Below are 13,379 nucleotides of genomic sequence, written 5' to 3'. Positions count from 1 at the left end.
TTATTTATTTATTTTTGGGAGAGTGCAGGTGGGGAGGAGCAGGGGGAGGGGCAGAGAGAGGGAGAGAGAGGATCCAAGGTGGGCTCTGTGCTGATAGCAGAGAGCCCAACGCAGGGTTTGAACTCACAAACCACAAGATCGTGACCTGGGCTAAAGTCGGACTCTCAACCGACTGAGCCACCCAGGTGCCCCCAAATTAGCAAACTTTAGAATGAAATTTCTGGTCTTGGTCCTAGTGTGCTAGCTACAAAGTCCTATTTTAGGGACTGGGAGAGAGCTCCATGGCTGGTTTGGTTCTCCTCTGAGATCTTACGGATCCCCACTTGAGCTGCCCAGTGTGTTTGTTTTCCATTTACTACTTGAAACAAACAAGATTCCTAAAGCTTTAGACTTGCTAATGTTCTTTAGTAAAGTATTCCTGTTCAAGAAGGCATTGCAGTTATCTCTTAGCCGAGAGCAGTCTGCATCCTTTCCCAGCACAAGAAAGGCACACCCAATAAGCAAGACAGAGGCACTATCAGAAGCATGAAGTCCCTCCTGGGGATATGAGCTGAGATCCCTCCTCCAGCCACACCCAGGGTCCAGCTGCACCTTTCAATTTTCTCTTTCTTAAAAAAGTTTTTCTTATTTTTTTTTTTTAAGTTTATTTGTTTTGAGAGAGAGACAGAGCAAGCATGGGAGGGGCAGAGAAAGAGGGAGAGAGAGCATCCCAAGCAGGCTCCACACTGTCAGCGAGGAGCCTGATGCGGGGCTCGAATTCAATGAAATGTGAGATCAAGACCTGAGCTGAAATTAAAGGCCAGACGCTTAACTGACTGAGCCCCCCAGGTGTGCCCTCCATTTTGTTTCTTGATGTTTGCTCAGGAGGGACTTGACCTACTCCTCAGCCCTGCTGTGGCTCTTGATTATGCCTCTCCCCTGGCTGGAGAATCTTCCAGAGGTTGGGTTAGGGTTCCCTGTGGTTATTTTTCAGGGAACCTCACCACAGCAGCCCCATAGTAAGGTCAGCAGCCACCTCGGAGCCCTTGGCTTTGCCCCAACCTGGAGTTAAAGGAACTTCCGGGCCCTCCTCGAATGGCCCTTCCACTCCAGGGTGAGATCAGGCAGGGAGAGCATGGGAATGTTCCAAGCCCTTCCCTGCTGGCTAACCACACCACCTCACCGTTTATTTCCTGCCAGAACTACACCATGCTGCAGGACTTCTCAGTGGGGCTGGGCATTTTCCCCTAGAAGAGAAGAACTAGCCTACCTGTGGTCGACTTGCTCCCAAGATCCAGGGCTATTTCTAACATCCCCAGGTTTCCAACATGGAAGTGGGGAGGGTGGAAAGGCGAGGCGCCCCTCACTGGATTGCACTTCTCCCCAGGAAGACCCATGGGCAGTCCCGGCCTTGGGGCCTTGCTTGTCTGAGCTGCTATCCCCGGGAGTGATATTGAGCCCTCCTCCCTGAAGGCCCCTTTCCGGCTCGCAGGTGTTTGGAGGTTCCCATGTTGTCTGTGTGTGGTTAGAGGCAGTTAGAACTTGTGTGAAAATAATCGCATTCTGAGAAAATGTCTGAAGTGTACACTTCTTATCGTCCTGACCGGAACCAAAACAACGTAGCAGGAAGGTCAGAGTCTCAAAAACAATTAGCCCACGTGGGAGACTTAAGGCAATGCCAAGACCTTCCCCAAGTTTTATGGCCACAGTGGCTCTCCAATATCTCAGAACTCAGAAGTCCCTTCCTCTGGCAGCATCTCATACAGTGATGCCACCACCAGGCCAAATCCAGGGTGTGGGGTCTGTCTTGACCACCCCCCTCCCACAAACTCCAACACCCCCTGTTCATCAGCTTCTCCACCAGCATCCTCCCCGCATTGTCCTGACTGAGCTCAGACCGTTGCTGTCTGGTACTTCAGTCGTGATGGTAACCTACCTGTGTCCTTCCCTCACCATGTAGCCCCATGAATTCCGTTCCCGCCCCCACCCCCGCCGCATAATCTCCCAGCTCAGAATCCTGCAATAGCGCCCCCTGGCTTTAGAACTAAAGCTCAGTAGCATATGAGTGCTTCACATCCCGACCTCTACTTACCTCTCCAGGGCTCCTCTCCACGCAGATGCTCCCAAGAGACGAAGAATTTGGGACCCCCGCCTTTAAACTGATATTCTCTGGGGAGCGAGGGGAGGAGATTATTCGATTCCTAATAAATAATGGCTAAATAAGCGTATGTGGGGCTTATTTGCTGCTTTCAAGGTGTTCAATCTTAAAGCAAGACCAATAAGAATACACAGATAAGTGGGGTGGAGGGCCCATATCTGGAGGAGCCCAGGCCACCACAATTGCCTTAAGTATAATGAGCTCTTCCCCACCAGAGATGTGCAAACGGACCTGAAAGCAACCAGCAGTCTGCTCATTAGAGGAGGGCTGTGCTGGGAGACCTTTCTGGTCCCTTTCAGTTCCTGGCTTCTGAGAGAGTTGGTGCAGAGCTGTGATCACTGGGGCTAAGTGATTTTGTGTCGCTTTGTTTTTTTGTTTTTGTTTTCTTTTAAGGAAGTGACTTGGCTGATGTGGGAAATAAGAACTGCTCATGCTCCCTTGTGTTCAGTGGACCCAGCTCTGCCTCGGCCTTGAGCTGGAAGGGAAAAGGCAGGGGGAGGGTGTTGCAAAGGAGCCCCACCCCTTCCCTGTCCTGTGCACGATGCTGACTCCACAGTCCTAGCAGAGATGAGTGCCAGAAATAAACAACCAAATAAAAGGCCCTGGAATCACTGCAGTGGGACCTGCTTCGGAGTACCAAGCTGGCTCCCACCTCCCGAAGGGTAAATCGAGGACACGGTAAGGGTAAACCACATCCATTCAGCCACCTCTGTATTCACAGCCCTGCCACTTGGCCCCAGCACACCTTCTCGCAGCCTCCCCACCTGGATCCGGCACTCAGGTCTGGCCAGTCTCTTCTCCACCCCTAAAATCACAGTGCCCAGGAGCCCATCCATCCCTCCCAGATAAGACTTGTCCACTCCAAAGCCCTCCTGGATGACCCCATCTTACAGAACCTCTTTATCCCTATCAGAATTCTTACAGCAGGTCCCACCCGCCGCTCTTTAGGGAACCACCCTGTGCTGTCTTGCCTCCCATCCAGTGTAGGCTGCCTTGAGGGTGATAGTGTCACGTCTGTGGCCACACTACCAGGTCCAAATCAGGCTCAGACATTTAAGAACTGAGAGAACTAGTGAAAGTTTCCACCTCAATTTTAGCCACTGTTCCTGTGCATCATAAGCGGGGGTTAATATGCCCCCACCTCACAGGGTTGTATGAAAAATAAATCCGATGCATGTAAAGTGCTTACTACAATGCCTGGTACATAGTAGGCACTCAAGCAAGAACTCTGATGATGATGAAGGAGAGGGAGAGGGAGGGGGGAAGGAGGAGGGGGAAGGGGAGAGGGGAAGGAAGAAGAATGAAGAGGAGGAGAAGGGGAAGGGGGAGGAAGAACAAGAGGAAGAAGGAAGAAGAGAAGGAGGAGGAGGGGAGCAGGAGGGGAAGAAAGAAGGAGGGGAAGACTGGATGCATGTCAGATTTGCACCCACATTTCTACTCGACTGTGGGCAAAAGTCACTGAACTTCTCTTGTTTCTGCTCTCAATTGTCTACCAAGATCATTAGCAACATCTTTGCCACAGAGCAATTGTGATGGTGAAAGGGACGGTGCATGTGAGAGTCCTCTGTACATGCTAAAGTGAGATACAAATAATGTGATTTCCTTTTGAGTCCCCGCAAACCCTGCACGACACTGGGACAAAGCAGCAAGTCCCTAAATGTCTGCTGATTGATGTGAGCACAGATGTCTGCATAAAGCCCGCAAAGTTGCGGTCACACTAATGAGGGAGCGTGGGGCAAGCTGAGGGCAAAGTACAAGCTAACAGCACCCCTCTCCCCAGGTGGGATGTGTGATGTTCCGAGGGCACTCCAAGAACAGGGGAAAGGAAGAAAGCAGACTTGGCTGATAGAGATCACAGTCACGCAGGACAGGAGTCTCCTTCAGTTTATGGATAACTAGGTAAACTGCAAGAAAAAGCCAATCTTATCCATAACCTAATCTCCAGAAACCTATAGATTCTGTTTCCTGGAGCCCTAATATCACCCTCCTCGAGACGTAAGGGGGTTTAGGTGGTTGCCATGGGGATGGGGGAAACAGAAGCAAATGAAAAATTAAATTCCCTTACTTCCTACAGCTCACTGACAAGTCCTGGAAACAGGAGGAGTGACCTCCCTCTAGGAACTCAGCTGCCTCGATGATGGCACTTTGCTAGAGGCACAAGGGAATCTTGGCTTAACATTATCCTGACCCCCCCAGGAACCTGTGAGTCTCAAACATATAAAAATTTCTTTGCAAACCTCCTTTATCTTTAACCCCCAAGTATATGTTGGCAATTATATGCCGAGCATATGGCCCCTTATATACATCTAAAGGGTCTCATGACTGAGGTTTTACTAAACAGTAATAAATGGTATTTTCCTAACAACAGCTAGCCCCTCAGGGTCCTGGAAACTTTGCTTCCAAAATTCCTTAGAGACTTAGGCTGTTCCTAACCCCCCTCCCGACCTGAAGGTATATAAGCAATCACTCTTCACAACCCCAGTGCAGCTCTTCCTGCCCACGGGTCCTGTCCCTGTGCTTTAACAAAATCACCTTTTTGCACCAAAGACGTCTTCAAGAACTCTTTCTTGGCCGTCAGCTCCGAACCCCCAAATCCCACCAATACTCATGTTAGCATTAACACTGGCATTAACAGATTAACACAAAGAGAGAAAAGGCAGATCAGACCTTGGGCCTGTTCACACCTGGCCCAGGGCCACCACCTCCCTGACTTCCCGGGAGGGCTTTTCCTTGGTCCCACCCGCACCCCCTTCCCGGCTGCCCTGTCTGCTCTGCCCACAGGCCCTGGAACTCCGGGACAGCAGCTCCAACTAACGAGCCTCGTGCTTCCTGTTGGCAACACAGAAGCGCCACAAATCTGACGAGAGGTTGGGAAGGATAGACGCCTACTATTCTTTAGTTGTGTCCTTTGCGGGGGAGGAATTTTCTCTGGTTTCATTTAGAATCAGTTGGTGCAAGTGCTACGGGACTGAGCCTAGACTGAGCCCTGGGTTGAGAAGCGGTTTGCTCTGTGAGGCCAAAAGAAGGCAGGACCGGTCACGCTGCACCTCAGGTTACATTTGCCTAGTGTTTTCCTTCCCTAAATCGACCAGTAACACAGTTTCTCTCTCTCTCTCTCTCTCTCTCTCTCTCTCTTTCTCCCTCTCCCTCTCTTTCTTATAGTGAGCTAATATTCATCTGCAACACACTTCATCATCTCTAAAACATCACATATTTCTTGAGCACCCACTATATGACAGTCTTCAAAGTGATAGGGGAAGAGCCATGAGCATAATATATATCCTTTCTTCATGGAACTTCACTCCAATTGGAGAGACAGACAATAAACAGGACAAACAAGTAAAACATGTAGTGGTACCTCAGATGATAAGAAGCAGGAGAGTGCCAGGGTGGTCAGTGAAACGTCGATACGGCAACCAGGGAAGGACTTTGTTACGGGTTACATTGTTCCCCTCCAAACTCGCATGCTGAGATCCTACCTCCTAGGACCTCAGAATGTGACCTTATTCGGAGACTAGGTCTGTACAGAGGTTATCAAGTTAAAATGGCATCATTGTGGTGTGGGCCACCTAGTGTAACCGGCGTCCTTGTAAGAGTGGCAAATTTGGAGACCACCCAGGGAGAACGCCATGTGAACATGGAGACCGCTGCTTCGAGCCAGGGAGAGAAGGCTGGAACAGGTTCTCCCTCACAGCCCTCAGAAGGAACTGACCCTGCCAACTCCTTGATTCCAGGTTCGCAGTCTCCACAACTGTGAGACAATAAGTACCTACTGTTTAAGCCACTCAGTTTGTGGCACTTCAATATGGCAGTCCTGGGAATATATAATATTGCCTTGTTGAGAAGAGCTGAAACCAGGGAGGGAGCCAACCATGCAAATCCCTGAGGGCAAAGCATCCCAGGCTGTGGCAACAGCGAGTGCAAAGATCCTGAAGGTACACCCGGCGTTCAAGGACCAACAGGGAACCTGGTGTGGCCGGAGTCAGTCAGCGTGGGGGGGCGGTGGGGCTGGGAAGCAGAGGAGGACAGGGATGATGAGGCCAGAACACATGAAGCCTGGAGGTTTCCTCTACCTCAAAGGAAAAACCACTGGAAGGTTTCAAGCAGAGAAGGATGTGGTCGGATTTGTGTTTCCACAAGATCATGCTGGCTGCTGAATTCCCAACAGACCAAAAAAATGGAGTAAAGATGGAAACCGGGAAATCGGTTAGGAAGTCCTTGCAATAATCTAAGCAAGATACTATGGTGATCTCCACCTGGTGGGGGCAGTGGGGTGATATGACGTAGAATAGTTCTAGATATTTTGAGAAGGCAGGTATGACAATGGCATGTACTGACATACTGGATGTGGAGAGAGGGAGGAGTCAAGGTTAACCCTAGGGATTTGGGTTCGAGAAACTGGAATGATACCATCGTAATTATCTGGTATGAGAGAGCCTTAGAGGGAGCAGGTTTGAAGGAGAATATCGAGAGCTCAGCTTGAAATATCCATGAGGGAACCGGTGGGTCTGGTTGGTATGCTAGGTACACTGCACATTCATGCCTGTCCACTTCTTGGGTCTTCGCCAAGGTCAAAGGTGGAAGCTGGGCATTGTGTAGGATGGGTATGTGCTTTGGGTTGATTTAAACTAAATAACGATCCTTTAGGCCTCTGGGTCCATGCTCTGAGCATCCTTGGCACAGCCGTGTAGAATGACTGCGCAGCACTGAGCCCTTCCAAGTTCCACCCGACATACACCAGCCAGTTGGGCCAGCAGGCTACCTCATGGGGCCACCAACTGAGGCCCATGACACTCTTCCTCTAAGTACCACACCTTCACCTTTGACTTCACAGATTCGTTCATTGGTTGCCTTCTCATTCAGGCTTCCCTTCCCAGAAGAAATGCAGAAATATGAGTTACATTGTTGTCATCACGATTCTGAAGGCTGTAGTTAGCCATGGTTTTGCCATAGGCGTAAAACCCATATTGTAATAGGCCCACAAAACAAGCTTTGTAACGTGGTCCCAGGCTTGCAACTCAAATTTTCCATTGTACCAACTTTATCTATTATAAGAAAGGACTTTCTTTTATCCTCAGAACAATCCTGGGAAAAACGAATTTCTATCTACAAAGCGCTCAGCCCTTTCGACGCTTAACGAATATTGTTGGGGGGGGGGGGGGCTTTGACTGGGTCATGACCAAAATGTGAGACGTTAGCGACACCTGGTGGCCATGAGGCGATTCTGTGCAGAATTTAAATCTCCGTTAAAAAATAAAAAAAAAATGCGTGTTCTTGAGGGCCCGGGTTAAATCAAACGACACAAAGGGGCCCTGTTAGAAGCCGGCGTCAGAGAGTGAAGCAGTGGCTTTGCTGCTGTCCTTACCGGGCCTCGGTCCAGTGGGTTTTGTTCTCTGTTTTTACACTACAATGCAGAGCATTTTTTAAAATACAGAAATCAAAAGAACGAGAAAGGAGCCGGACTACAGAATGTTGACGCTTGAAGGGGTCAGGCAGGCACTGTAATCTGTGGTCTCCTAAGGGGGTGAGGAAGGCGAGGGAGGGGATGGGATGGCTGGGGCAAGTCCCCACTCTTGCCGGGTCCGCCACTGGCCCTCAGGAGAAAGGGAAAATCCCAAACACGGAGGATCCAGCGCTTCCCATCTGATCCCCGCTTCCTTCTCTCCTCGGTGGTCGCTGTACTGCTGCCCAACCCCACCCCATCCACCTTTTTCTCCTCCCCTCCCCCATCCCGCCCTTCTCCCCACCCCACCCGCACCCCACGCTTCTCCCCTTCCCACTCCATCCATCCCCACCCACTCCTCCCCCCTCCACCCCACATGTCTCCTCACCCCATCCCCACCCCAACCCCACCCCACTCCCCAAGAGACACAGGTTGGCTCCAGTCCAGCCGAGCTACCCCTTTCAGGCACCCTCGCTCCCAACCCTTTGGACTGTTCATTCAATAACCAGTGGCAGAGCGGGTACTCGGGTACTCGGGGCCTAGGAGGCGCTGTGCTAACCCTGGGGCTAGGTCGGTGAATCGGACACGCCTTCCCCTCGGGGCCTGGGCTGCACCCTCCCCCTCCCCCCCTCCCCCCCCCCCCCCCCCATCAAGTCCCTGCTTTTCAGTTAAGTGACTCTTCCCAGGCCCCAGGTCTCAGCCCCTCCCCTGGCCAGCCTGGACTCCCCTCTGAGGGGAGCCTTCAACCCCCCAGGTTTACCCCCTCCAATGAAACAGCCTGTGCGCTGCTGTGCCTCCCCTCCCCTCCTCAGAGAACAGGCTGTCTTTTACCGCTGATTTGTCAGCGTTCAGCACCAAACCAGGCTAGGGGCACGTAGGGTGTGGCTGCTGGAAGCCAGAAGTTAACTGTCACAGAGCCGGGTACAGGGGCCTCTGACTACCCAGAGGCGCTGCGGCCGCAGGGCGCCAAGCAGCAGTCTCTCCATCACTGGGCGAACTCTGCCTGGGGTTCACTTCAAGGCCCCGGGGGAGGATGGCATAAGCCGAGAACCTGCCTGAGAGGTGAGAACCTCCTGGAGCCGGCGGTGTGCCCAGGGAGGTCCCTTCGGGCCCCTCCCAGTGTTCTGGTGTCCATGTGTTCAAGGAGCTGGTAGCAATTCCAGCATGTTCCTGAGCGCTTATTGCTCCTGGGAATCCAAGTTGCCTTCCCCAGAGCAGATTCCAGGTAAGCCAAGCCTCGCGTCTGTGCCAGCACTCACGTCTGTGCCGGTGGCACTCAGTCCAGGGACCACGTCTCATGTTCTTCCGCGAGGCTCTGGATCTCCATCCAGGGTTCAGAGGAGACCGAGGGAGACATTAAGCTGTGCTCAGAAACAGCACTCTCGCTGGTTAGGGGTGCTAGGAATCCTCGTCCTCTGCTCAACTTTCGCCTCTACGCTGTCACCCCAACAGTCCTGCCAGAGCGAATTACCTTGCTGGCTCACCATGCAGGCTGGGAATTTCCCCAACTCTCAAAATGGCTGAGCAGCCATGTTTCCCCAGCCTTTGACAAGTGTCTGGAACATTCCCAGGTGTGGACTCAATGGGCCACCTGTAACCCACTAGATTGGAGTATGTGGGGGGAAGGAAGGCACAAAATGCAAAGACAAAGGATTATTCCTTCCCTCCTCCAGTCTTTCCCATGAAAGAGCCTTGAGGGCAGATCCAGAAGGAAAAGAAGGAAAACATCATCAGCTTTCCATCCTTCAGGCGCTTGTATTGACCCCAATGGTTGCCACTGGGCTCCTTTTGTTCTGTGCCACAGGCAGCAGTGGGGCCAGCTTCTCTGGAAAGGCCAGAGTGGAGATGCTGGGACCAGCCAACACCCTAGAGGATCCCGGTCTCCATTGTGCATTGAAATTCCCATTTGCCCGGGGCTGAGCTTCTCCCTCAGAATCAAAGAGATCCATAAAGGCGGGAGACAAAGCACAAACAAGGCCTGGAAGCCAAGAGCTGCTTGTAAAAATGGAGATAAACGGGCATTTCAGAGCCGTGCAGGCAGTGGGCGGGAGGCATCACCCCTTCTCTGGCTGGCACTGCCTGGCCACTTGATCTCCAAACATTCCCTCCATTTTGGAGATGCCAGGTTGGTTTGAACCCAAGACCTGACTGCTTTGGAGTGGGATTAGGGAGGATTGCCAAGAAAAGAGCCACCCTCTGGGTGACAAATTTGGGACTTCCTGCATTTCGTGCTCCTGTAGTAAGCCCTCCAGACATGGACAATGCAATATTTTGACAGGTTTATTTTTCTTTTCTCTTAAGAAAAGTTCCCAGTCTTAGGGGTTGTTTTGCTTTGTTCTTGTTTTGTTAATAGTGCAGATCCCAGCAGTTCAGAGCTGCTTGGCGTCTTCAGCTAGATGTTTAAAAATAGTCTAGTTTTCTCCCACTGTTTTCCCTACCCTTTGGTCTATTTCACTCCGTGCTCCAGTAGAAAGATCCGTGGAGGATGAGTCAGGAAACCCGAGTTCTGTTTCCTGCTCCACCTTTTTCCCAGAAGTGTGACCTTGGGCAAGTCATTTATTTTCTCTAAGCCCAATTTTCTAACATTCTGTGAGTACACAGAACCCCAGAGAGGGAGGAGACACGGCTTGGTTCATTCACTATGTCACCAAGTAACAACTGTTTGATTCTCTCCTGGAGAGTTCATTTGTTCACTGACTCACTCATCCATCAAATATTTCATATATGCAGGAATCATGACAGGCATGAAGACACAAAGTTGAGTAAGACATGGTCCCTGCCCATGAACAGGAAGCACGCCATGCTGGAAAAAGGACTGATTTTCTGAGGGACACAGCCAGGTCCCAGTACTAATTAGCTTTATGGACTTAGCCAAGGTTTTGTAACTTCTCTGAGCCTTGTTTTTCTCATCTGTATAACGGGCTTATTGTATAGGATACCTAACCATCCCCATTTGCCTCAGACTGAGGAGTTTCCCGGGACACAGGACTTTTAGAGCTAAAACTCAGAAAGTTCCAGGCCCCAAGCAGGATGAATTGGTCACCTAAATGAGAAATTAATTGAAACGACACATAAAAAAGGTAGCACAGAGTCCTGCATCTAATGGCTCCTCTGTAAATGTGGTCCCATGCGTACATATGCACATGCAGATGCATATGCGCACCTACACTCTCACCTCATAACATGAAAAAGGAAAAAGGAAAAAGGAGACATGTAAACACACAAACATGGTACAGCCAAGGCAGCCCATGGGGGAGCCAGACTGCTGAGAGGAGCCAGGAGAGGCTGCAGAGAGCCGGAGCCCGGGAGCAGGGCATTCAAGGGGGAGGTGGATTTTATCAGGTGAGGGTAATGACTAGGAAGGGGCATCCTATGCACGAAATATTTGTAAGTGCACGAAGGCTAACAGCTTAGCGCTCTTAAGGGATGTGCTCTGGCTGCTAATAGAGGGACTGCAAGCACAGAGGCCAGTACGAGGCTATTGTGATAATCCGAGAGAAAGGTACCCGTGGCCTGGATTTAGGTGGCAGCGTGGGTATACGGGGAAGGTGACAGATTGGAGAGATATTTAGGAGGTAAAGGTCAAGAGGAATTTGACTGAGAATGATTCTATTGAGTGAAGCAAATTTGTGAATGCATGCATCTTGAAAGATGTTCCTAACAAGAGATGCACCCCGGGAACTGTATTAAATTTTATAATGTTTTTGATCCACACTCTAAATGTGATGCAGAGAAATAATCAAGGCCATGTTAGGACTTTTGTGGACCTTGGATACTTTGCTTTCATGGATCCCTTCCTGCATTAAAAAAAAAAAATTATATATATATGGAAGAATATTGGTATAAGAATGAATATATTCCAGAAGTCCAGGAGTATTATATTCGTTTTTTCCTCCTGATTTTAAAAGCAATTTTAAAACCTTCATAGGTCCCTAAAAGTAGGGTGGACCTCAGACTCTGGTCATGTGGTACCTAAAGGCTCAGGCACCTTGAAAGCCCACAGTCTGGTTGTGCTGAATTTTGACAAGTTCAATGTGAGCATGGAGCGCCATCTAGTGGCTCACATGCTTGCAATGCACCTGAGCTGTTCTGCCCTGCTGAAAAAAGTGAATCTGCAATCTTCAATCAGGGGTCTCAGACCAGACCCAAATATCTATCAGTTGGTGAATGGATTAAAACAAACAAAGAAGCAAAAACAAAAACAAAAACAAAAAAACAACTACAGTATATGCATAGATTGGCAAATATTCAGCAATAAAAAGTGACTACTGATAAGCACAACGTGGATGAATTTCAAAGTGAAAGAAATTAGACCCAATGATGACATGATATATAATTCAATTTATATGAATTCTAGAAAAGGCACAATTATACAGACAGAAATTAGATCATTGTTTGTCAGAAGCCAGGGGTTAAAGGAATGTTACTGACTCTACCGATGTTCAAGGAAATGTCTACGGTCTGAATATGCCCCACCCCTTCCTGGCCAATTCCTATATGAATCCTAACCCCAAAAGTTGATGGTATGAGGAGGTGGGCTCTTTGGGAGGTGATTAGATCATGAGGGTAGAGCCCTCATAAATGGGATTCGTGCCTGGTAAAAAGAGGCTCCAGGGAGATCACTAGCCCTTTCCACCAGGTGAGGATACCATGTGAGAGAAGGTGCCAGCTATGAACCAGGAAGCAGGCCCTCACTAGACCTTGACCTTGCTAGTGCCTCTATCTTGGACTTTCCAGCCTCCAGAACTGGGAAAAATAAATTTATGTTGTTTGCAAGCCACGCAGATCAATCAGGCACATTTCCGGGAGATGGATATATTCTTCATCATGATTATTGTAGCATTTATATTTCTGTATACATTTTTCAAAGGTCAACAAACTAGTAATTTCATTGTTTGTCACTTATTTAGCAATAAAGCTAACTAAAAACAAATTTAATGTCAAACCTCTAGACCAGACAAATTAAATTAGAATCTCTGGAGACAAGGCCCAGGTGCATTGGGCGGTTCTAAAGTACAGTCAGGGGTTGAGATCGACTGTGCTGTGCAGAAGGGGTTCTGTGAGAAGGCCAACTTCACTGAGGCATTCCCAATGGGAAAGTGTAAATATGAAACTTTTAAAAATAACTCCTCCCCCTGGGCTCTGTTCAAGCATCAGGAAGGCTCCCTCCACATCTCATACCTACTCTTCCTTTCCATTCACTTCGTTACTATAACGGCCTAATTCCAGTTACAAAAATTCCATCCTGCTCATTTTTACTGCTTGACTCTCATGTCCACTTTCACCCCTCTCAGGGCAGGGAAGGGACCCCTGATCTGGGCCTGAAGAACTAAGAGAGGGTGGGGATGGTCGGTTCCTCCAGCCTTTCTTTCCTCTGCATTCACCTGGTGGGGGAAAGAAGGGACAGGCTGCAGTTCAGGAGGTCCCCAAGACCACCCTCATGTTCCATGATTCTCTAGGAGAACTCACAGAACTCAGAAAAGCCAATATACTCACTATTATGATTTATTCAGTGAAAGGACACAAATTAAAATCAGTAAAGGGAAGAGGTGCATAGAACAACGTCCAAGAGAAACCAGGCATGAGCTTCCATTTGTCCTCTCCCAATGGCGTCATGGGACAGTGTTTACTTCCCTCAGCAACTATGTGTGCTGACACACACAGAGCATTGCTAACCCGAGAAACTCACCTAAGCCTTGGTGTCCAAGATTTTTATTGGGAGTCAGTCATGTAGGCATGGCTGCCTGCCCATGTGACTGACTTCAGTCTCCAGACCTTAGATATCAAGCTGATATCATG

The sequence above is a fragment of the Felis catus genome, chromosome A2, assembly GCF_018350175.1.
Source record: "Felis catus isolate Fca126 chromosome A2, F.catus_Fca126_mat1.0, whole genome shotgun sequence".
Taxonomy (NCBI): domain Eukaryota; kingdom Metazoa; phylum Chordata; class Mammalia; order Carnivora; family Felidae; genus Felis; species Felis catus.
This window is presented reverse-complemented; position numbering follows the sequence as displayed.